This window comes from Heterocephalus glaber, unplaced genomic scaffold, assembly GCF_053883595.1.
Source record: "Heterocephalus glaber isolate CG9 unplaced genomic scaffold, H.glaber_assembly_v1.0 deba00000122, whole genome shotgun sequence".
Classification (NCBI taxonomy): Eukaryota; Metazoa; Chordata; class Mammalia; order Rodentia; family Bathyergidae; genus Heterocephalus; species Heterocephalus glaber.
This window is the reverse complement of record NW_028258138.1, coordinates 73,465,282-73,489,571: the sequence shown is the minus strand read 5'-3', so window position 1 is coordinate 73,489,571 and position 24,290 is coordinate 73,465,282. Positions and strand designations below refer to the sequence as shown.

General features: G+C 46.3%; 1 protein-coding gene across 2 annotated transcripts in view; it reads left to right on the top strand.

Moving 5' to 3' along the window:
* Positions 1-8,505: 8,505 nt before the first annotated feature.
* Positions 8,506-24,290, top strand: part of Sema5b (semaphorin 5B) — a 120,585-nt gene continuing 104,800 nt past the window's right edge. The window contains exon 1 of one of the 2 annotated variants that reach the window (XM_004873615.4): positions 8,506-8,864. The gene's annotated coding sequence lies outside the window, so the exon portion shown is untranslated. The remainder of the gene's footprint in view (positions 8,865-24,290) is intronic. The other variant, XM_004873614.3, reaches the window with a different exon arrangement.

Sequence of the window (24,290 nt, the reverse complement as noted above, 5' to 3'; positions counted from 1 at the left end):
CCAGTGTCAGAACATTAGAGATTTGGTAACTAAAACTCACACCAAGTCAAAGAGGAATGAATGCATCATATGTAAAGATATATCAGGACATGTGTGACCTCAGGTATTTTCAGCCACCTCTGCCCCTTGCAGATACCTGACATGTTTTTTTAGCCTTTGGAGTAATACAGTATTTCAAACTCAAGGGCTGGAAGGAAAAATGCTTCAGAATACCATTTCTTGGCTTTTGATAGACATGTTAAGTCAGAAGGTTTGGATTTGTTTATTTTTAAATATATTTGCACATGCTGTGTTAAATTTATCTGCCCCCTTTCTGCCAAATTATACAGATTCAGTTGATAACAATAAAAATTAACATTCAGTGAGCTCCTAAAATGCCCCAGGCACTGTGCTAAACATTCTGTTGCAGTATCTTTCTTAATCCTCTGTACAATGTGATAGAAAGTACCTAATTTTGAAGATGAGAATATTGTGAAAGGAGAGATTAAGTAACTATAGCCACAGAGCTGGCGAATGGCAGAGCCTAGCCACAATCCCTAAGCCATCAATATGGCTGTAGAAACCCCAAGGCCGTGGGTCCCACCCAGGAAACGACAGCACACTGGGGCTGGGTGGGGTGGTGGTGGTGGGGGTCTTAAGCCTCACCCCTCCATCCTAACCAGGCCAGGTCTAATCACTGCCTGTCAATTTATTTCTACCGTGGCAGGAAGAATACATTTGGAGCCATCTGCCACATAAAACTTTGTCATGAGACTATCCCCTCCTGAACACTTACAAAGATGTAAGTCAGGCCAATCTTGGCAGATTCTTTAACTCTCACTATGATAAAATATACTTAAAATTTATCATGTTAAACATTTTTTTAATTTACTTTTTAAGATAAAAATGAGACCATTCTGCATATATTGGTTCCTTTTCTTAATTGTGGCAAAATATCCTAACAAAAAATTTGCCATCTCAATGATTTTTCCGGGGAAGGTTCTGTACATTCACACTGTGCCACCATTACCACCCTCTATCATCCAAACTTGAGCTCCCCCTTTCCCCTTTCCCTCAGCCAGGCCACCACCATTCTCCCTCCTGTGAATTTGGCCACTCTAAAGACATCATACAACTGCAATTACTGTATACAGGCTCTGCCCTCACATGTCTGGCTCTTTTCACTTAACTGTAATATCTTCAAGGTCCATCCATGTTGCAGGACAAGTCATAACGGTCCTTCCTTCTTAAGGCTGAATACAGTTCCACTGCATGTCTTTACCACTCTGTTTATTGATTCTTTATATTTTTATTTTTTTATTTTTCTTTTTTGTGGTGCTGTTGAAGCCATACCTCTTGAATGCTAGGCAAAAACTCTACCACTAAGCTACACCCTTAGACCCTTGTGCTGATCCTTGGGGAGGGAGTTCTAGCAGTGCACCATTTGGAGAAGACTAAATGTGCCCTACCTTTTGTTTCCTGTCTCTAAGCACTCCTCAATCTTGATAAAAACAGACCTCATTGCCCCTTGGTACCTGACCTTTGAAAAGACCCTTTCCTAGAGAACTTTGTCAAAGGCCCTTTCCAAGTCCAAGCTGATTATACGTATTGCCCCTTCTTTGCATTCCCAAGGAACTCCACCAAATTCCTCTTTTCCTTCCCCTGAGTCTGTCTCTGTCTCTATATGCATCTTCTTGGTGGCCCAGGGTGACTTCTCCTTCTCCAGAAAGCCTCTCAGGACATACTTCCAGGGGCTCCCTCTCCCTGAATGTGTCTACTGCTCCATACCTGGAGCAGCCAATCTGCCATTCAGCTGCTATTTACTTCCTGCAATCACATCCTCAATAAGATGATCATCCCTTAAGCATTACTTATCCTCTATCTGTGTCCTCTCCAGCCACAGTACAGAGCTGAGCAAATAACAGGGTGCACAAAGTCTCATTTAATTGAAAGAAGGGAGCCACCTGCCTCCCCCTCAGATCAGGGTTTTTCAGCTAACATCTGAGAGCCAAGCTACCTGCAGCTCCCCAGGATATATTAAGGGCACCCCCCAACTCCCCAGACTGAGAGCAGAGCCAGCACGAAGCTGAGCAGACAGGGTACAGTGTTCTCTCCACCAGGCCCTTGCTTACTGGGCACTTAGCTCTCACTTCTCTCCTTTTCTGAGTACCCTTATACTCTTCTACTCCTCACCACCTCAATTTCCTATTCTGTGATCCAATCAATCCCTTAGGATTCACACTCATGCAGTAGAGATAGTTCATGGCTTTTCATTGTTGCTGCTATCTGCTATCTGCCCTCCTCAAGGTGCTGGGCTCTTGTAACAGCTTCCCTTACTCCAGTCCACCCACAGTCACCCATCTCACATCACCCTCCTGCCCCTCATGTCCAGTGATTCCTCTTGCTTGGCCTTCTTGCATTCAAGACCTCTCTAACCTAGCCCTGCCCCTGTGCAGCTTGAACCTCCATTATGTCCCTGCAAGTGTCCAGTCAACAAAGATGTAATGAGTGCTTCCTCCTCATTGAGAGTTGAGGTGCTTTGTATGGTCTTGGTACAATGACGTGCTCAAGAGATAATTCAGAGGCAATGACTGCTTTGCCCACACACCTGCTCTGGTGCTGTTGATTTATGGGTTGTCTGTGTAGGTAAGGCATTTTGCCAACTTCTTATTTCCCCACTGTGGGAATCTGGGCCATATAACACCAGAGGGAGACACTTTGGTGGGGACAAAGAAGCTTTTCTGGACCTCACAATCCCTCCAGGAGACTTCTACCCTGCTATGCAGGAAGGCTCCCCTTTGTCCCCCCTCATCTCCTGTCCAGGAGACTGCTCTACTCTGGTCCTCAAAGCACAGAAACATGCTCCTCCTTGATGAACCTGGGTCCTCTTCTTAGTGAGATGTCCCTCTCTGAAAACACTGCCTTAGGTGACCTCGGCCAACACCTGTTCTATCCTGATCTTGTCGCTGGTTTCTGTGGCTTCACCCTGTCTCTGGGAGATCATCACAGACACAGCTCTCTTGTTGGACAACATCTGTGTTCTCCCCTGGATCTAAACATCCTGACAGTGACCCCTGCCCCCTGGCCTGCAGCTGAGTGCTTCACTCAGCCCTTTGTCCTGTTCATCTGGTGGAAGCTTGGTGTCATCCTGGAACCAGCCAGGCCTCTGTCATGTCTTCTGATCCTCACACCCTCCTATTCCTCACTTCCTCCTGACTATCCTCGACCCAAATCTGATAGCCCATGCCAGGTCAGTGGGAAAGAAACAGTGGCATCTAAGAGGGCCCGGGGAGATGTGACACCCGTGTATCAGCCCAAGGGCACCCTGCCAAGCCAGCCATCCCTACTCACCACTTGCTCCATTTAGGAGCTGTGGAAATGGCTGTGAAGAAAAGCCAGAACCGTAACAGAAGAAACTAAAACAACTCCAGGAAAAACCCACTTAAGGGGTTGGGGATCCCTTTAGAGGTCTGGGTTTTTGATGTCTGCTTCACAGCATGATGACATGGAATGCTGCCATGTGGCCCAATAGATCCAAGTGCTGAAAACAATCACTGTATGTATCATGGTAATGTGTATCTTCTATGAAGTGTTTTTTTAAACACTTGGTATAGATGTAAATTTTATATATATATATATATATATATATAGAGAGAGAGAGAGAGAGAGAGATGTAAAATGTTTGTATAAATGCAAACTAATAATCAATTGGAGAGAACATTTCAGTGTGGAAAAATACGAGTTCTTACCCATTCCATCACTGAGCCTCAGTTTTCCTATCTGTAAAAATGGAAAAAATAAAGGCTCATTCATTAAATCATGACTGTGCATTTCTTTTTACCAAGAACTCTTCTGTGAGCTGGGGGTGACAGCTGTGAATGAAGCAGGCAGACTCTGCTGTTGTGAAATTCATATTCTGTACAGGGGGACAGACAATAAATATGTAGGAAGTCAGGTGGTGACAGTGACAGGTGTTTCCAAAAAGATGGTAAAGAAAGATGCTGATGAACCAATATTTGAGCAGAGACTGAAGTGAGGAAGTGACCCCTGTGGATGTTTGACAGAAGAGCTTTCCAGAGAGAGAGAGATTGAGACCTAAGGAGACGGCCTCGCCTCGGGTGTCTGAGGAACAGCAGGGACACTGGTATAGCTGAAGAGATAGGGGGCGGAGGTAGGAGGTGAGGTCTGAAAGGGACTTGGAGGGAGGGTAAGGATGTAGCTTTTTCTCTAGAGCACTGGGGAGCCATACAAGGTTTTTGAGCAGAGGAGTAATAGGGTCCTGGACAACAATGTGCAGGCACAAAGATGGAAACAGACAGCGCAAACATCCAGGTGGGAGGAAAGAGTGGTTTGAATTGGGATGTTGGTGGAGGAGACAGTAAGAAGTGATCAGACTTCAAAAATATGTCAAAGGCAGAAGCGTCAGGATTTACGGGTGGTTTAAATGTCAAGAGTGGAGTGACTTCAAGACTTTGGTCCTGAGGAATCAGAAGAATGGAGTTTTTGTTTGCTAGGGTGGACAAGTCCAAGGGAGGAGCTGCTTTGGGAAAGAAACTGAGAAGGCAAGTGTTAAGCATGAGATGTTCCTGGTAGAGGAGGGGAGCAGACGATTGATTTATGTGTGTCTGCATTTTAAGAAAGAGGTCATAGCTGCATACACAAACTTGGGTGTCATCAGCACAGAGATGGTTTATGTCCCAGTGATCGAACAAGATCACCCAGGGCTTCAGTGTGGCTGTGTCCTTCACATGGATGTGAAGGTCAAAGAGCTAGCACAGGGAAGACACTTTTGGAAACCATCATGTGCTACACACTTAGAAAGGACTAAATGCTTAAGTATGGCAAAGAACAAAGGCAGAACAAGATTTAAAGAAATATCTGCAGGAAGAGGTAGAATCAGAGGACGCTTGTGCAAGGAGGACTTTGGAAGCTAATTGCTCAACCCTTTTCATTTTCTCTATAAGATACTGAGGTCAGAGAGGCTAAGGGGCTCCTTCAAGGTCACTCAGGTCATCAGTGGGTGAGCTGTCCTAGAACCAAGAATCACTACCTGCTGGTGTGGTGCTGTTTCCACTCCACAATGCACCTGCTCAAGTTTACTGCTCTCTCTCTCCCTCCCTCCCTCCCTCCCTCCCTCTCTCTCTCTGAATCTGTTAACCAGAGCCAAATAATTCTTCAAACAGAAATCTAATTATATCGCCTTGTGCTTTTACACATGCTATTTCCTCTGCCTGGAATACTCTGTGTCCTCCCACTTCTCTGTCTGGCAAATTCTTGCCCCATCTCCCATCCTCAGCTAGAATGGCCCTTTCCAGTGAAGATGTGTTTGCTCTGCCTGGTTCTCCAAGCACCTGCAGAGTTTTGACCTGTGGTGGTCCGTCCATGTGTGACGATCAATTCGCCTTCCCTATCGCCTATGTGGTGCATCCTGTGACCTCTCCACCTAGTATAGTGAGTGGCACTTAAATGTTTGAGAAGGAAGGAAGGAAGCCTTTCCACGTTAGTTAGGGACAATGGCAGAGCTGTCATTCAGTGACACTTCACTTCCTCTGACCAGAATAGGCTTTTGGTTCACAAAGTGACAATGATTCCCAGGATGGGAATTTGCTTTTTTTCTTTGCCATCCCCAGGCACAACGAGCAGGCAATTCTGGGACCAAGAAGCGATTTGGACATTATAAGTGATTGTTGCCTTTTTGTTTTCAATTCTCTCTCTCCTATCAGTATATGACTGGCTGTTGTTTGCCTTTTGCTGTAAGGCAAGATTTGTGCTTGTGCCTGGGCTATGTATAAACACACACACACACACACACATCTGCATACACGTGCACATATACACATTCACACACACACAGATACACAGTGATGTCTTCCATCTCCCGGGAGAAGTTGGACTCTTATTTTTCAAAGGTAGCTCCATCACCCAAAAAATCCTCTCAGGTGGGAAGAAAGAGTTAGCCTTGTGTTCCCAAATTTGCTGCCCTTGAACTTGAGAGTTTGTACCTCTTAACCTATTGGAACTTTAACTCAAGGTAAGTTTGGAATTTCTAGGTCGAGTGAATTCTAAGAACTCCCTCCCACCCACAGCTCTTTAGCTTGTTTGTTTTGGATTATTCTGTACTAATTACTGTATTTACATTCTGCTTAATTAATAGTGCTTTGGTAGGTGGAAAATTGCTTCTAGTATAAGTAATTATTGTACTGGTTATTGCAAAGGTAAAAGGAGGTACCAGAAGCTCCTGGTGATGGGATCAATGTTCCAGATTTTGTCCAAGTAAATGATTCAGAGTCTAATCAGGCTGGGTTTGCTGAATGCCAGGGTGTGCCTGGAGTAGGTGGAGAGCCAGGCTTGTGGAGAAACTGTCCCTTCCTGAGCTCTCTTATATTGAGAGCCCTTGAGTAATCACTGTTAATCAATACAATAGAGTAGGACACAATTAGTATGAATTAGCTCACTGCTGCAAGCTGCCCTGCTGTGCATTCTGCATTTCTGAGTGTCTCCCCTTCTTGGTTCCTATTTCCCCTAAAGAGGAAGCTTTCACTCCTGGGTGTCCCCAGGCCACACTTGGCCAAGCCTCCTTCCTACTCATTCATAAGGTGGAGAAGAACTAGGAAGGAGCATAACATGAGGGTGGGAAAGGAAGAAAGGGTAAAGAATCCAAACATGGAAAGAGAAGGCTGGTGAGAGAATGTGTGAAGGTGGGCCAGTGATTTAGCTCAGTGGTGCTGCACCTGCTTCAAAAGTGCAACGTCCTGAGTTTGATCCCCAGTAAGATGAGAATGTGTGAAGGATGGATGAGATTTTGAATGCCTTTCAAGAGAAAGCTTCAGTGACAGAACCACCCAGAAGGCATTTGTCTACTCTCCCAACCAGACAAATGGGAAGCCTCCTGCTCATTTCCCGACCCTGCAATATATGAATATTGTCATGTTTTTGTTTTAATCAAAACATGCCTCCATACTACATACATCTTTATATTCACAATAATAAAAACAATTCTGTGGTCTCCAGGGAATGGGGGTAGCTACTTGGAAGGAGTCCAGAGTCGCATCAGACCTGCCTGCCCCACCCGGGCTGGGACTCTGGAGTGGCTTCTGCTGTCCAGATCTCACTGTCCTTGTCATGATGTGACAGGCTGCCAAACTGAGCACGGCCTTTTCCAGGGTGAGTTTCACCCCAATATCACCTGGATGGGCTACCAGAGTGGTGTGCCCAGACATGCTCATTTGCTTCCTATTTTCTTTTTTTCTGCACCCCTCTTTTCCCATCCAGCATGGATTTTACTTTTACAAATTACTCTTTATTCCACACGTGAATTTCAGCATTTCTGTTGCTCTAAGAAGAATTAACCTCTGAGATCTTGCACTTTCTCTTTTTACAGTGCCTCATAAACACCTTTCTTGGATTATGTCCCATCATCCTGGCCAACTGATCCTTGCCTGGTTCAGAAGTGGGACGTATGGTGGCACCTGTGGGTCTTGCTGTCTCCCATCTTCCACTTTCTCTGGGGTTACCCAAAATTTTGTTATGTAAAAGGCTCCGCGTGGACCTTTTTCCAATTCTCCAATTGCTAAATTCTAGAAGTCTTCTAGTGTTTTCCTTTCCCTGATTTAATCTATTTTTATTTCACAGTTCTCTTTGTTTCTTAGAATCACACTTCTCTGGGTTTAAATTTTCAGGTCTTTTGTCTTTTTCATTCATTTTCTTAGGTCACCTTTTAAAAATGTTCAAATACCCTTTCTGTTCAGCAGAGGGCTCCCTTCCCATCCCTCCTGCAGCCTCGGCAGCTAGGACCTGAAGCTTGCTCCCTACGGCTTTCCCTCCCGCCTTCCAGCCATCAGAAACACTAGATCACTTCAACTTCCTGGCTCGGTGTGGCTGCGCTAAAGCTTCTTTCCTCGCCAGAGAACATTCTGCTGCCTCCCTGGATCGCTCATCCCTTGGATGCCCTCTTGGTGTTCCTGAAGTTGTTTTACTCCCTGCAGCCCCTGCCTGTTCTTCGCCACTCTGCGTATCACCAGGCCCAGCTTACAGCTGAGGAAACTGAGGCTTGGGGAGGTTCTCTCAAGGTCGCTTTCCAGCCCAGCCTCACACACAGACACTGCAGTTCCGGACACACCTCTCGCTTTCGTTCGCGGTCCCCTTTCCCTTCAAATCCGCAGAGGCAGCTCCTAGCTACTAGCGGAACTGGGGAGCCTGGGGCCGGGGTGGGGGTTTTCAGCCCAAAAGTGTTGGAGTGATTCGAGGTGGGGGTGACCGAGGACGGTTAAGCGGAATGTGGGAAAGGTGACAAGTGCCCAGGAACCTCGGTCTAGCAGCTGAATACCGACTGGGTGGGGGCGCTTAGGTTGACCTCCTGGTAGCACACTTGGCAGTTCAGGGGCAAGAATTCGGTTGTAGGGACTTGGGGATGCAGGGCGCCCCCTCGCGCTCTCCCGCTTGCCTCGGGGTTGGCGGGTGACGCCCCCGCCGCGGCAGGTCCTCTCCAACCCCCTCCTCCTTTTCGCTCCCTCTCCCCTCCTCTCCCCACGCTCCCAACTCCTCCCCCCTCTCTCCTTCCTCCTTCTGCTCCCTCGCTCTCCTCCTCCCGGCTGTCTCCGGCGCACCGGGTCTGGAGCTAGTTGGAGCGCGGGGGTTGGTGCCAGAGCTCAGCTCCGCGGAGCCGGGCGGATCGGCCGCGCATCCAGCGCTGCTGGACCAGCAGGAGCGCAGCGGGCGCGGTCCAGGGCCGGACTGCAACGGAGCGCAGCGGAGCCCAGGGCCGGGAGCCCTTCCTGCGCCGCCGCCCGGTTCCCAGACGGGCTGCCAGCCCTTGGGTTGGCCACCCCGCTACGCGCCGGGAGCCGGGAGCCGCCGGAAGCCGCACCTGCGCGTGCCGCCGGGAGGTGAGTCCCTGAGCACGGGGCGCTTTCCCTGAGCGGGCTGGGGCTGCAAGTTGCAAACTTCAGCAACTCGAGTGGGTAGAGGGTGGGGGGCCCGAGGGCGCTTGCAAGTTGGAGGCAGGTGGGGAGGCTGCGGGAGAAGGGAGGACAGAGGGTCGCTCGGCTTCTGCACCGCGCGGCTCCGGCGCCCTCGGCGCGGCTGCGTTCTCGTCTCCCGCCTGCTCCGGGTCCCGGTGCCACTGGGCCCTTTCCGGGCTGCTCCTGGCGCATCTGGGCTGCATCTGCGATGGGGAGCCGGGACCCGGACTGGAGCAGGGGACCGACGAGCGAAAGGCTGGTAGAGAGCGGGGTAGAGGCTCGGAGACTGGGCCGCGCTGGAAGCTGCGAGCGAGCCGGCGAGTAAACGCGAAGGCAGAGTGCGAGCGGCGAGGCGCGTGGGACGCGGGGCCGCCGGGAGTGTGAAGTCTCGGGCTCCGGGACCGCCCCAACCCCGCTCCCGGACACCCTTGCCCCGGCCAGGCCCCATGGAGCCCAAACTCTGCCCGCCGGGCTCCAGATCGGGCGGCTGGGGTCCTCGCGCTCCCGCCTGGGCCGGTGGAAAGGAGCGCGGCGGCGGGACCCGGGGCGAGCACCGACCTCCTGAGTTATTTTTCTCATGGTAATTTGTCTTTGTGGTTGGGGCAGCCCATTGACTTTCCGCTCACGTCTTGCGGGAGATCCAGCGCGGAGGGAGGGAGCGGGGAAGGGGCTTGGGGAGGGATGGAGACGGAGAGGGGATCGGGACCCAGGCGGAGCCGAGAGCGAAGTGGTCTCCGGGCCCGCGGGGACGGAGCGAGGTCGCGAGGACCAGGAAGACCCGGCCGGCTCCTGGGCTAGTCGCAAACTTTAACGATAAGGACCACCTGAAGAGCATTTTTGCCCCCTTCTTGTTCCCCAGCTAGGCCGGGTGCTCGGGCGCCCCGCCCCGCCGCGCAGGCAGAGTGGGCCCGGAGTTTGGATGGAAAGGGGCGCCCGCTGGACGCTGCACCCCCCGCCCCCGCAGTCCTCTCGCTTCGGTGGTGCGGTGCTCGGGAGGCAGGCCACCCTCTGGGGCTCTTTCCGGGCCGACGAAATGGGATTGGGGGTTGGATGCTTGCCTACGACCAGGACCCACCACAATCCTACCTTCTCCGGCCCCCATTCCCGACCATTCCCCTCCAATTCCTAGCGAATCCAATCTCCTTCCAGGTTTCTCACCCTCCTCCCTTTGATTTTCACCCGCTTCTCAACCTTTGGCACCGGCTCTACCACCGTCCCCATTCCCACTTTCCCCAGTCTTTCAGCAGATCCTCTTCCATTCTTTCCTGTCTATATTCACAAGTGTCTCTCACCTTTTCTGAGGCGGGATAAACGACCTTGAGGAAGGCGCGGATGCGAACTTGGGCCTTAGAGGTGGACCTCAAAACTAGGAAGAAAAGGGGACAGAGTAAGAGGCAGCTTGGAAAAAAACCACCCTGCCCCAAATCTAGGTTCTTAAGGGAGGAGAAAGGGGGATAAAATATGGTGCAGGGTGAGAAGCTTGGTTAGTCTTGGGGCAGGAGAACCATCTGGGGCTTTCAGGAAGGGAGGTGGACCACTCAGGAGGTGGGGCTGCCTCTGCTGAGCAGGAGGAGAAAGGTGCAGGGGTGTGGGGCAGCTTCTTTCTGTTTATCAACAGCTACCAGCTTGGGAAGGAATGGGGGATAGGCCGTCTTTTTCCAGGGAGTGAGTGCCAGAGCCTTCCTCTTCCAGAGTTGACAACAACCCCTGTTGTCACTCTGGACTTCAAGTACCTTTTAGGTACACACTGTGCGCAGTGTCCTGTGCTAGGTACTGGTAGCACAAAAAAAGGTTCAGCGCTGAGCTCCTGCTGGAAGAGGCTGCTCAGCACACCAGTTTGATCCCAGACACTTGTAGGTGTGTTTGAGGAGGAGAACATGGACAGTGCCAGAGTCAAGGCTTGGTGTGAAGGGATGGTCTCAGGAGGCCTCAGCAGAGGACTGACCAAAGACATCTCATGATTCAGGTGGGATGGAGCTTGGCTTGCTGAGTCTGGCTGGAGAGGGAGGAGCCAGCACTCTTTCCCCACCAGCTGCCTTTGCAGAAGGCCTAATAGGGAGAAGTGCCCTTACCACTACAGCAGACCAGAAAGGCAGAAAAGCCCAGAGGCCCAGCTTGGCTCTGCCATCTCTACACTGGGATTAAGGAACCTTAAAAATTTTCTGGTCTTAGGGTAAACCTCCTGGCTTGTTTGAAGGTCCTCCTAGTAGCCACTTCTTATGGAGGCTCAAAACTGGAAGAAGGCTTGGAGATTGTTTGTGTCAGGGAACTCACAATCTGATGTTTACAGGGGACAGGCAGGTAACGTGTGTTGAGTGGTCTGATCTGTGGACAACTGGATATTCCAAGTCAAACTGGCCAAATGACATGGCCTGAACAGAGCTAATTTATAGCCCTTAAGTACTCTGACCCCCAATATCTATAGATGAGGAGATTTTTTTTCAGTACTGGGGGTTGATTGAACCCAGGACTTTTGCAGTGAGCTACATCCCCAGGCCTTTAGTTTTTATTTTGAGACAGGTTCTCAGTAAGTTGCTCAGGCCTTAAACTGGTAGTCTTCCTGCCTCGTTTTCCCTCAGTGGTAGGATTACAGGCCTGTACCACTGCACCTGACTTAGATGAAGAAATTAAGGTTCTAAGATATGCGCATATGCACTTTAGATATGCCTGTTATTATGTCTCCTTGCACCTAAGAGATTGCTTGGAATGTCTTATCTCTGACTTGTTGGACCTCTGGCTTGTCTTTACCCCCAGGACCCACTATGATTCTTCTGAGAGAGGGTAGTTCCTTAGGTTAGGGAACCATCTTGTCTTTTATAACTCTGAGCATATCACATCCATTGATACAAGTTTCTGATGTAGCACCAAGACCAGAACTCAGTTCTCCTGTCTGCTTTCCCACTAGGAGCCCAGTGAATATAAACCAATTTCATTTTTTTCATAAAAGAAAAAACCAATAACTTTCTGTTTCCCCTAATGTAGCAAAGCCTTATTTGGAGGCTTGATGAGAAAAGACTGGAAGCTCACATCAGATAGTCAGGGGTCCTAAGGAACATCCAGAAAGCTTGGGACCCTGAATGTGGGTTTAAAGAGGAAGGGGGCTTCCAGCAAGGGGGTAGAGGGATGGCAGGTATTTGTGGAAACTCAGCGTGGCAGGGGTGAAGTTTGCTGAATGGAGAATGTGTGTTCAGGAAGAAGATGCCCCTGGGTTGAATTATTTGGAACCCTGATCTCATGGTCATGGATACTCCTCAGTCTTGGTCATTGTCCCATATCCTACAGGGAAAGTCAATAAAATAGCAACCCATATGGTTACAAATCACCAGTTCACTATTTTCATTGAGCATCAAGGGCATAGAACGGACACAGAGGACAAAAGGACAAAATCCCTGTTTAGAAGTGCAAGGTTACCTTGTTACATCACCTGAAAGGAGCCAGAGCTGAGTTTTAGTGCCCTGCCACCCATTCTCTCTTCTCCTGACAGTAGCCAGATGTCCCCGTGATTGTCAAGTTTTGGCTTTGTTACTGCCTAGACATAGGGTACATGAGACTGAGAGGCTATTAGTTAATGTGTTCATTAATATTGAGCATCAGTGTTGAGCATTATGTGCCAAGCACCATGCTAGGAGCCATGGAGACGATAATAAGCAAGATGCGTCTCTGATCTTTCTGTACAGTGGTAAATCAATATAACTAGAAGAACACAATTGTCAGTGTTGCCTCCAAATCTGTGATGGAACTAATTCTCTTTCCGTGCATGCGTGTGTGCGTGTGTGTGTGTGTGTGTGTGTGTGAGTGTACAGTCATCCAGGTGACTTGACAGCTACTGTGCACTGTATCCAAATAGGATTCACCTTAGCTGGTCCCCAGTTCTCAGTGCCCTCTCTCTGCCTCAGATTTCACACTTGACAAGTGGGGCTGAGTACCTCCTTTATGCCTGTGGTGTAGACGAAGCAAGCCAGGCATCTGGAGATCTGGAGATCTCAGCTTTGGGGAGGGAGGCTTGATTATTTATATTTAAGGTCTAAACCCCATTCTTTCCCTTATTTAGTTACTTCCCCTAGCTGGTCTTTGTTTCTCAATGACATGAGTCCATGGTGTGTGTATGTATTGGAAGTAGTTATTTATAATGAATGAGTTTTCTTTATATTCAGACCTTTGCCTTTGAAGTTTAGCCATCACTAAGTTGGTCTTAGATTTATGACCATGTTTAACTACCTTGTCTTAGATATATGACAAGAAGCTAAAGCAAGGATCTTATTTTGGTGCTAGGGGTGGAACCCAGGGCTTGCACATGCTAGGCAAGCACTTTACCACTGAGATGTCCCCTAGCCCCAAAGCAAGTGTCGTGACTAACAGGGTTTCATTGCGTTGTCCAAACTGAGCCCTTCTTTTGTAACTTGTGTGGGCAGCACCTGGAGCTTCACTGGCATAATGCTGTACTCCTCCAACATCCTTTCCTGTGGCCTTGGTTCCATGACAGCTGCTTAGCCGAGGAGCTGGTTCTCTAATGGGTGATCTGGGAAAGGATTTTTTGCACGCCAGTCTCTTTCTCAGATAGATCTCCTCCAAGACTCTCCTGAGAAATTCCTCTTGTAACTGGCTTGAATGCTAGCAAGTGGCAGGGAGAAGTTCCAGCTGGGAGCAGAGTTCCAAGACAAAAGGGAGGGGAGTGAGTGTTCTGTGGCTCTGCCATGTCACTTCCCTTCCCTTCTGCTTTAGTGTTTTGCTTTCCTGAGCATGAGAAATGCAAACTAAGCCTTGCAGTATGTATGCTTAAGTCCTGGAATGACGAGTGGGCTCACCAATAAGAAAGTATAGACTTGGTGGCTTGAGAGTGAGTAGAAAAACAAAAGAAGGTGGTTTTCTGCAGATACCATGGGGAAACTAGAAGGACAGACCCCTGGCTGGAGACTGGGCTTAGAAGGGTTTGACGTTAAGCATACCTCCCAGCAGTTGGTCCTCGTCTCCTCCTCCACTCTGACTTCAAATGGAAGGACAAGGATTCCATTTCCAGCACTTGAAAGCTTCAAAGGCAGCTCTGCATGTACTGAGTCCTGCCGTAACACTGCCTTCATTGATCTGCCTTTAGTAAGGATGACTTAATCAGACCAGCACATGCAACTCGTTTGAATTTGAAGCCTTGTCAATATTAACAGAATATCTTTGCATTTGAACCAGAAATGTCTCTGGCTGGCATCTTCTGTGATGGGAAAGGTTGGTTCTTGGAGGATGAGTGGCCACCATCTGTTCTGCCCATCCCCTGAGCATCAAATTAGAAGAGCTAGGTTTCAAGTGCAGAGGGAGGAGCCTGGGTCAGCACTGAGGGAGGCTTCCCCACTTGAGTGCTTCTGCTAAACCATCGGATTCCTCATCTATAAAAATAAGGTAGAGAATGGAGATTACACTTCCTTCTTAATTTTGCAGGAATGGTTCTTTTACTTCTGTTGTGGATTATTTGTGGGGAATGTTTTGTCCTAGGCCAGTTTCCAATTCCCCTCCACCTTCAGAGAGTGCATTCTGTTAGCCTCAGCTGGAGCCAAACCTCACTGGAAGGTAAGTGCACTGGCTGTTGAGGTGTGTGTATATGTGTGAATATGCACGTACATAGGTACAATGCATTGCAGAATAGGAAGTCTGGTTTGCACACTGTCCCTCTACCAGAACTGACATGAGGCCACCAGGGAGGCAACTGCAAGGAAATGGCTGTGGTATAACAGTTGAGATCTATCCCCTCTTGCCACCCTCACTGGTCTACCTGAGCCAAAGCTCCCTTCCCACTGCCACTGTCACTGTCTCAGAATCCCTGCTGTGTGGAGTACAAAATAGCTGCAGTTGTCCCTTAATTATTCAGGGACGGATGGATCTAGTGTGTAAAGCACCCAACACTCAACCCGGGCCTCTTCTTTCCCTTCTTTTGGTGCCTTGAGTAATTCTGTATCTTGAGTGAGAAGCTGGGAGATCTTATCATTTAATACCAACTTTTGTTTCTAGCAGCCTGTTCCCTCTGCTTCTCTTCCCTTGAGGTGCCTGAGGGAGACTGCAAGCCCTCCAAGACACCTCCACTACCCAGAGCAGACTACTTTTAAGGTCCACGCATTGCTCTGTTAGCTGGTGTGTATTTCTGCCCAAAAGCAGGACAGAAGAGGAAAATATCACTAGCACCTGGTCATGCAGAGTCAAGTCCCTGCAGATTTCCCAGGATCCTGGTTTGCTTTCCTTCTCCCTTTTCATAGCCTGTATCTTCAGCTTATGGAGTAGCTGGTTCTCTGGGTCAAATTAGGAGTCTGAAAGTGTACAGCAGTATCCTTGTGGCAGGTACTCCCACATAGGGCAGATCTAAGGAACACCTCTGTTAATGTCCACCATTTTCCTGCATATGCCACAGGCCTCAGGGTACCTGCTTCTTGTCACCATCTCTCCAACTCCTAGAATGAATCTTTGTGCGCTGGGTGTAGGGTGGAGAGAAGGCTCACTGTATGCAAGCCAAGCAGCTTCTAGTAGACCTCTGCATGCAGGCAACAGTGGCTTGGGACAGCTCATCAGCAAGTCCACTGGTTCCCATAAAAATCACCTGGACAGTTTTTGAAATATTCATAAAAGCCCCTTCCTAAGACCCCAGTTAGGTCAGAAGTCCCGAGAGTGGAGCCTGGGCACTGGCATTTTTGGGGTCTCTGTTATCCAGGCCTGGTTGAGAGCCACTGACCTAAAACTTTCCTAGGCTCCACCCAGCCCCCTGCAAAGGCCTGTGGAACCTCTGACCCCTCAGCCCTTCAAAACAGCCAGGTCCTTTCTCATCAGTCCCAGCTATGGCTGCTGGCATCCAGATGATAGATACTGCTTGTGTTCCTGGGTTCTGAATGTAGTGAATTTTTATTACACAATGATTTGGGAGATCCTTTCTAGTATAATTTTATGGTCACTTTTTAAGAAAAGCATTTGCAAAAATAATGCATATTCATTCAGTGCATTAGCATAGTTCTAGAGATGTATGCACCTAAATTATGATCATATTACCTAAGCTATTTTGTAAGCATCCTTTTTCATTTAACAACATGTTGTGATAATTTCCCCCATCTTAAGTGTTCCTCCAAAATGGACTTTATAATGGATACCTGTATTCCATCATATGGGTGTACTATTATTTATTTCCCAAACCCTCTGTCATTGGACATTTAGATCTTAAACCATTTTTCATTATTATAAATAATGCTGCGGTGAACATCCTTGAACATAAATCCTTAGGCCTATTGATGATTATTTTCTCAGAACAGATTTCTTGAAATGGAATATTTGAAGTTTCTCGAAAGGGAATATTAAGATAATTTCTGACTGACTTCCTATAGCATTAATAAGTTTTTGGATTTGGAGCTAAAAAAGTAAACTATTCTTACTGAACTTCGAGGCTTTTGGTTGACTGTTTTGCCTTACTTGACTTAAGGTCAGAGTCCCTTGACCTGTCCTTGTTCTTCGGCTCCGCTCCTGGTTGGTTCCACACAATTCTGCCTTGCAGCTTCCAGTGCACTCCCAGTCTCTTCTGTCCTCGATTTCGGCATTCTTGGTTCTTTCACCTTCTCAGCCCTTGCCACATTCAGCTCTTGAACTCTCAGTACTTAGTGCCTTAAAGCTATTGTTCTATGATAACGACTATTATTTACTGAGCTGTTGGTATGTACCAGACAGTGTGCTAAACTTTTTATGCGCATTATTTCTTTCTGTGCTCATGTGCCTTGCACACACATATTATTCTGGCCTCTACTTTCCCCGGGAGACTACTGAAACCTTGAGAGATTTGCCTAAGGTCACAAAGCTACATAGTAAGGTAGAAGTGGGATTTAAGTAGAAGTGGGATTAAAACGCAAAGCCTGGACACTTTACTACATGTATATTTCTCTATCCTCTTGGGTAACTCTCAGGTTGTGGTGTTAACAGGTTGTTCACAAATGTTCTATCAGCATCCCACGGACATATATTGTGCCTTTTCCCAACAGAATAGGGGTTCTTCTTACATACAAATGGCAGAAAAGTAGGGATGCTGTTCATCAATGTCCTTTCATTTTTTTCTTTATGTCCTTGTCCCCCTTTTCCAAATACCTTATCCTAGAAAATATTTCTTGCCTTCTCATTGACCAACTGCCAAGATCCCAGCATACCTTACAGCTGAGCAGGTCCAAGTTAGGAAGCATTTCTATTACAGCTTCCCCAGTGAGTCAGAAGAAAAACTGTCAGGGAAGCATGCTATAGTAATGATGGGAGATAGACTGTCTCACTTCTGTCGGAAGTCAAATATTGCTGGGATATATTCTTGGATATATTCTTACTTTCCTGTCTCCGTAACATTGTCATTGCTGAGAAGGCCAAGAAACGGCAACCGAAACTGTCCTGCTGATTCAATTCTGACCGTGACCAAGAACGAGGTGCTGATATGCAGAATTCTCAGATGAAAGAGAACACACCAGCCTGGCATTTATAATGGCCAAGGAAAGAGATGACATGCCCAGAGACCTTCCTTAGACTGTAGGAAGTCTGACTTCAGCATGAATGTTTTTACGAGTGTGTATTCCACCGGCTTGTGGCAGGTGAGCTCCTGAAAAATGAAGCTTCCCATTTTTATCCAAAACTTTGATGAAATTGGAGTAAGTGAGACTATCAAATGTGTGGATGACAAGACCATGATGGGCAGCTTCTATAAAAGACAGAATAAAGAATCAAAAATGATCTCAACAGACTGGAAATGCTGGGTTTAAGCTAACAAGATGAAATGTAACAGGGGCAGATGGAAAGTCGCATTTAGATTGCAGAAATTAATTACTCAAGTTCTTGAGGGGGTTGGCAGTGGGGGCAGACCTGAATTGGCTGAGATCCCAAGAAATAGATCTGAGGGGTTTAATTGTGCATAGGCTTCACAGGAGCTGATGACAAGGTAATGAGGTTGCTCAAAACAACACCATTTTAAGTGGCATTAAGAAATGCAGGGCCCAGATTGGATTTTTCCATGGTCATTCTGTGCTCATTCTTGGATCTGGATGTACAGGGGACTACGACCAACTCAGGTATGATTAGTGGCAGTCACCTGGCATCAGGAGGCAGTTGAAAAACTCAGCCTCGGAAGGTCTGGTTAAAGGAGCTCCTTTTTAGAGGGGGAAATGCTTGGAGCCAACTGCAGCGGAAACAGGACTTCCTGTAGAAGAGAACATAACCCAGGAGAACCGGAGCCCACCAGCACGGAATGTACCAGAAGCTGGAGTTTGTAGAACAGCCAGATGAGTTCTGGTGAAGTAAACTTCTATTCCAGCGTTAAGCTGTCAGTCCTGCTGCCCAGCTTTGGAGACCTCCTACCCCAGAGATAAATGACCAGCCCAGCGTGCATCTGTATCTCCACATGGCTCCAAGTAGGAGCACTGTCTGCCTTTCTGATTGTGTTTGAGCAGTGATTCTCAAAGTGAGGCTCCTAGCCAGCCATGTTGACACTACCCAGAACTTGTTAGGAATACACCCATTCTTGGTCACACCCCAGACCTACTAAATCAGCAATTCCAGAGTGGGTTCCACCACCCTGTGCTTCCAAAGCCTTCTAGATCATTCTGCTGCGTGCTGAAGTTTAAGACAGTTTTCTGTCACATTAGGTGACTCTTTCTATTGCCAGATGCTTATGGTACTTCTTTGAAACACACAACCTGCAACCTTTCATAGGGGAAGGAGTATAGATACTTGGTGCTTTTTTTTTTGGTACCAGGGATTGAACTCGGGTCCTCAGCTTGCGAGGCAGGTGCCAGAACCACTGAGCTAAATCCCCAGCCCTATAGATACTTGGAATGAATATGTGGTTGGGGATGAGACAGATTTGGGTTTAAATCCAGTGTGACTATTTTTTGGTTATAGATGTTGTGTGCACTCCTTTCCCTTTCTTAGCCTCCTTTTTGGCTTGTTTGTGTTTTGTCTGTCCCCCCACCCCACCCCGCCCCTTAACTATAAGGGGAGGGAAGATGGGTTTAAGAGAGGATAAAATGTATAGTCAGCTTCCTGTTACTATAACAAATATGCAGGGTAATTGGCTTGTAAAGAAAAAGTTCTATTTTGGGTCATACTTTGGAGGTTTCAGCCCATGGCTGGTTGACCCCATTGCATTTGGTCTCTGCCAAAGCAGCATATCAAGGCGGTAGCGTATGACAAAACCATTTACTTTGTGGCCAAGAGAGGAAAGAAAGAAAAGGAAGAGACCAGGGCCCCATAATCCCCTTTGAGGACACAACCCCAGTGACCTACAGTCCTCTCACCAGGCCCTGCCTCTAAAAGGTTCCACTGTTACTCAGTAGTCCCACGCTGGGAAACAAGCCTTCAATACAGGGACTGTGGGGCTGTTTCAGATTAAAACTGTAGCAGTGGCTGATGTAGATGTTCTCTAGTAGAGTCGGGTCATCTGAGAAAGTATCATCTTACTGGCCTCAGAGTTGTCTATTCTACTGTTCTGTCGTCCTCCCAGTGAGCACTCTTGGAGCCCCTCAAAGAAGCCTGGGTATAGACTCTGCTGTGTCTCCTTACAGCATAGGGCTCCCCCAGTTAGGGATTGGTTAACTTTTTTTGGCAGTGCTGATGATTGAACCCAGGGCCTTGTTCATACTAGCCAAGCACTCTACCACTGAGCTACATTCCCAGGCCCCCACCTAACTCTTAGGCCCTCCACCCTGGACAGTGGAGAACCAGGGCTGCTTTCCTTTCATAGTTCTTGTCCTCCTGGTACTCCTGTCCTATAAATGTGAGCAAATTCATCTCTCCAGTGGGTCTCACTAAGTCTGATCTTCTGAGGCCATGAGTCTTTAGCTCAATCTGCAAAAGCCACCAGTTAAAAGTCTTGAGACCAAGACATCTTCATGGTGGCCTCTAATGTTGCAGGTGTCAGGCCAGCAAGAATGTAAGTGGACCTTCACTGGAGCTGCCCATTGCCTGAGTCACTTGTACAAGTCTGTATTGAGCCATCAGCAAGTGGAGTCTTGAGTACTTCAGAGACAGAAAGCTCATCTCCCCACAAGGTGGCCCATTTGATTTTTCAGGCAGCAATGCCTAATAGAAAGTTCTTGCATTCCTCTGAAGTATGTTTCTCTCCTATGGGCTGATCTTTTCTGTTTCCTAGGTAGCCACTGTTAACAAACCCAGTCCCTTTTCTATTCCTTCCTCTTCTTCCTTCCCCACTTCTGTTAGTCTTCTGGTTTGTCCCTGCACCTATGGGCACAGGACTCCAAGGTCCTCTAACTTGTTTCAAATTGAGGTTGCCAAGACCAAATCTAGCCCTGCAGGAGAATCTTGACCAGTCCACCCTTAACAGTCCGTATACCACACCTTCTATTAAGGTAGCCTGAATTCTGACCTGGCTGTTTAGGGAAGTCATGAATCATTGCTGATTTTGTTGGCCTTATAAACGCTACCACTGTTTCACATAAGGTGTTTTTCAGCCCCATCTTCCCCATTTTGTCTTTGTGCTCAAGGTTGCCATAAAAAATCACCATAAACTAGGTGGACTAGACAACAGATATTTTTTGTCACGTTTTTTTTCTGTCCTGCAGGCTGGAAGTCCAAGATCAAGGTGTGGGCAGGGTTGGTTCCTTCTGAAGGACATGATGGAGATTTATTTGGTGCCTCTTTTCCAGCTTCTAGTGATTGGCTGGTAGTCTTTGGTGTTTCTTGGCATGTAGAAGCAATGCCCTACCTTCTGCCTTAGTCATTACCTGGTGTCCTCCCTGCATATGTGTCTGTCTCCAAATTTCCCATTTTTAAAAAATTTTATTTTGTTGGTACATTTTAGGTATACAATATAAGGACATTCATCATTGGAAATTTGCACCTTTACATAATCTCTCTTGGTTCTTATTTTTTCCCCCTTCCCCTGCCCTCCCTTCAACCCCTCCATCCTTCCCTATTTACGAAGACTTTGTTACCATTTTTCATTTTCTCATATTAATTCCATTCCCTTCTTTCCTTTCACCTACCCCTCCTCCTTCCCCTTCCCCTTTGCCCCTTTTCTTCCTTTTTCACATTATCTATTATACTTTTTAGTCCTCACTTACACTTTCAGTTTCTCACACTAGAGAAACTATTCAGTATTTACACATGTGTGTCCTATTTATTTCACTTGAGAGTAACGCCTCAATGTGCATCCATTTAGCTATAAATGTCTCTACTTTCTTGTTTTTGATGGCTGAGTAGTACTCCACTTCATTAAAAAACCCACATTTTCTTTATTCAGTCTCCAGTTGATGGGCAATTGGGCTGTCTCCAAGATTTAGCTATTACAAACTTGGCTGCTATGAACAAGGGGGCACATATATCACTATGGTATGATTCTTTTAATTCTTTGGGGAAGGTACCCAGCAGGGGAAGAGCAGGGTCAAATGGGACTTCCAGTCCTAGTTCTTTGAGGTATCTCCGTACTGATTTCCACAGTGGTTGCAGCAGGCTGCACTCCCACCAGCAGTGGAACAGGGTTCCACTTTCCCCACAGGCCTGCCAGCATTTGTTATTGGTTGATTTCATGATAGCAGCCATTCTTTCTGGGGTGAGGTGGAATCTCAGTGTTGTTTTCATTTGCATCTCTTGAATGACCAGTGATATTGAACTTTTTTTTGTATGTTTATTTGCTGTTTCTACTTCTTTGTGTGAGAAATATCTGTTCATTTCAGATGCCCATTTTTGGATTGGGTCTTTAAATTTGGGAGGTTTGATTTTTTTAAAGTTCTTTATAGATACTAGATAGTAGACCTTTGTCTGAGGAACAGCAGGTGGAAATTTTTTCCCACCTTGTGGGTTGTCTCTTCACTATGTTGGTGGTTTCTCTTGCTGTGCAGAAGCTTTTTAGTAAGAAAGAAGAGATCCCACTTGTTGATTGTTTGTGCTAGTTCACAGGCAACTGAGGTTTTGTTCATAAAATCTTTTCCTACACCAATGTCTTCAAGAGTTCTACCTAACCTCTGTTCCAACTGGTTCAGTATTTCTGTTTTAATATTTAGATCTTTAATCCATTTTGACTTTAGTGCATGGTGAGAGATATAGGTCTAGTTTTAATCTTTGGTAAGTTGAAACCCAATTTTTTCAGCACCATTTATTAAAGAGGCTGTCTTTCCTCCAGTGAGGGTGTTTGGCTCCTTTGTCAAAGATGAGGTGGCTGAGTGTGTCTGGAGTCATTTCTGCATCTTCTAATCTGTTCCATTGGTCCTCAGGCCTGTTTCTTTGCCAGTACCATGCTGTTTTTAACACAGTAGCTTTGTAGTATAGTTTTGAGTTAGGGGTTGTAATACCCCCTGCCATGTCCCTGTTACCTAGAATTGTTTTTGCTATTCTGGGTCTCTTCTTGTTCCAAATGAATTTTTGGGTTGTTTTCTCAAGGTTGGTGAGGTATGCTGGTGGGATTTCAGTTGGGATTGCATTGAATCTATATAGCAGTTTTGGAAGTATGGCCATTTTCACTATGTTGATCATTCCTACCCAGGAGCAGAGGATGTCTTTCCATTTTCTGATAACATCTTCAAACTCTCTTTTCAGAGTGCTATAGTTTTCAGAGAAGAGGTCTTTGATTTCTTTTGTTAGGTTGATTCCTAGGTATTTCAGTTTTTTGAATGCTATTGTGAAAGGAATTGTTTGCTCTATTTCTCTCTCAGTGAGTCTATTGTTCATGTAGAGGAAACTATTGATTTTTGTGTGTTGATCCAGCTACTTTACTGAATTTGGTTATTAAGTCTAGAAGACTTTTGATAGAGTTCTTGGGGTACTCTATATAGAGTATCATGTCATCTGCAAATAATGAAGGTTTGATGTCTTCATTTCCTATCTTTATTCCTTTTATTTCTTTCTCTCGTCTAATAGCAGTGGCTAATGTTTCCAAGACTATATTAAACAGGAGTGGTGATAGTGGACATCCTTGTCCTGTTCTTGATTTTAGTGTGAAGGATTTCAGTTTTTGACCATTTAGTATGATATTGGCCATTGGTTTTTCATAGATGGCTTTTATCAGATTGAGGTAGAGGCCATCTATTCCCATTTTTTGTAGGGTTTTTACCATAAATGCATGTTGGATTTTGTCAAATGCTTTTTCTGCATCTATTGAGAGGATCATGTGGTTTTTGTCCTTGGCTCTATTGATGTGGTGTATTACATTGATTGATTTGCATATGTTGAACCATCCCTGCATCCTTGGGATGAATCTCACTTGGTCAGAGTGTATGATCTTCTTGATGATCTTCTGCATTCTATTTCCTAGTATCTTATTAAGGATTTTTGCATCTATGTTCATTAGTGAGATTGGCCTATAGTTCTCTTTTTTGGTTGGGTCTTTCTCAGCTTTGGGGCTCAAGGTGATGCTTGCTTCGAGGGATGAATTCAGGAGTATTGCTTCCCTTTTGATTTCATTGAAGAGTTTAAACAGTAGTGGCAGCAGTTCCTCTCTAAATGTCTTGTAGAATTCAGCAGTAAAGCCATCAGGACCTGGGCTTTTCTTAGTTGGTAAGTTTTTAATTACATTTTCAATTTCATTGATTGATATTGGGTTGTTTAGAATTTGTAAGTCTTTTTTGTTCAACTTTGGTAATTCATATGTATCTAGGAATCTGTCCATTTCTTCTGTATTTTCCATCTTATTGGTGTATAGGTTCTCGAAGTAGGTATTGATGATCCTCTGGATTTCTGCTGGGTCCATTGTAATGTCATCCTTTTCATTCCTAATTGCATGGATTTGGGCCTTTTCTTTCCTTTTTCTGAGAAGGTTGGCTAAGGTTTTGTCAATTTTGTTTATTCTAATGAAGAACCAACTCTTGGCTTCATTGATTTTTTTGTATCATTCTCTTAGTCTCTATTGCATTGATTTCTGCTCTGATCTTTATAATTTCCTTCCTTGTATGAGCTTTGGGTTTGTCCTGCTCTTCTTTTTCTAGAAGTTTGAGGTACAGCATCAGGTTGTTTAACTGGGCTTCCTCTGTTTTCCTAATATGAGTATTCACTGCTATGAATTTCCCTCATAAGACTGCTTCCATTGTGTCCCACGGATTCCAATATGTTGTATTGCCACTGTAATTTAATTGTAGGAACTGTCTGATTTCTTCTTTAATTTCCTCTGTGACCCCTTGGTTATTCAGAACTGTGTTGTTCAATTTCCACATGTTTATGGAATTCTTGCAGTTTCTTTTGCTATTGATCTCCAATTTCATCACACTATGGTCTGATAATATACAGGGGATAACTTCATTTCCTTTGCACTTATTTAAACATGTTCTATGAGCGAGTATGTGGTCTATTTTGGAGAACGACCCATGTGGAGCTGAAAATTATGTGTATTCTGATTTTGTGGGGTGGAACACTCTCTAAACA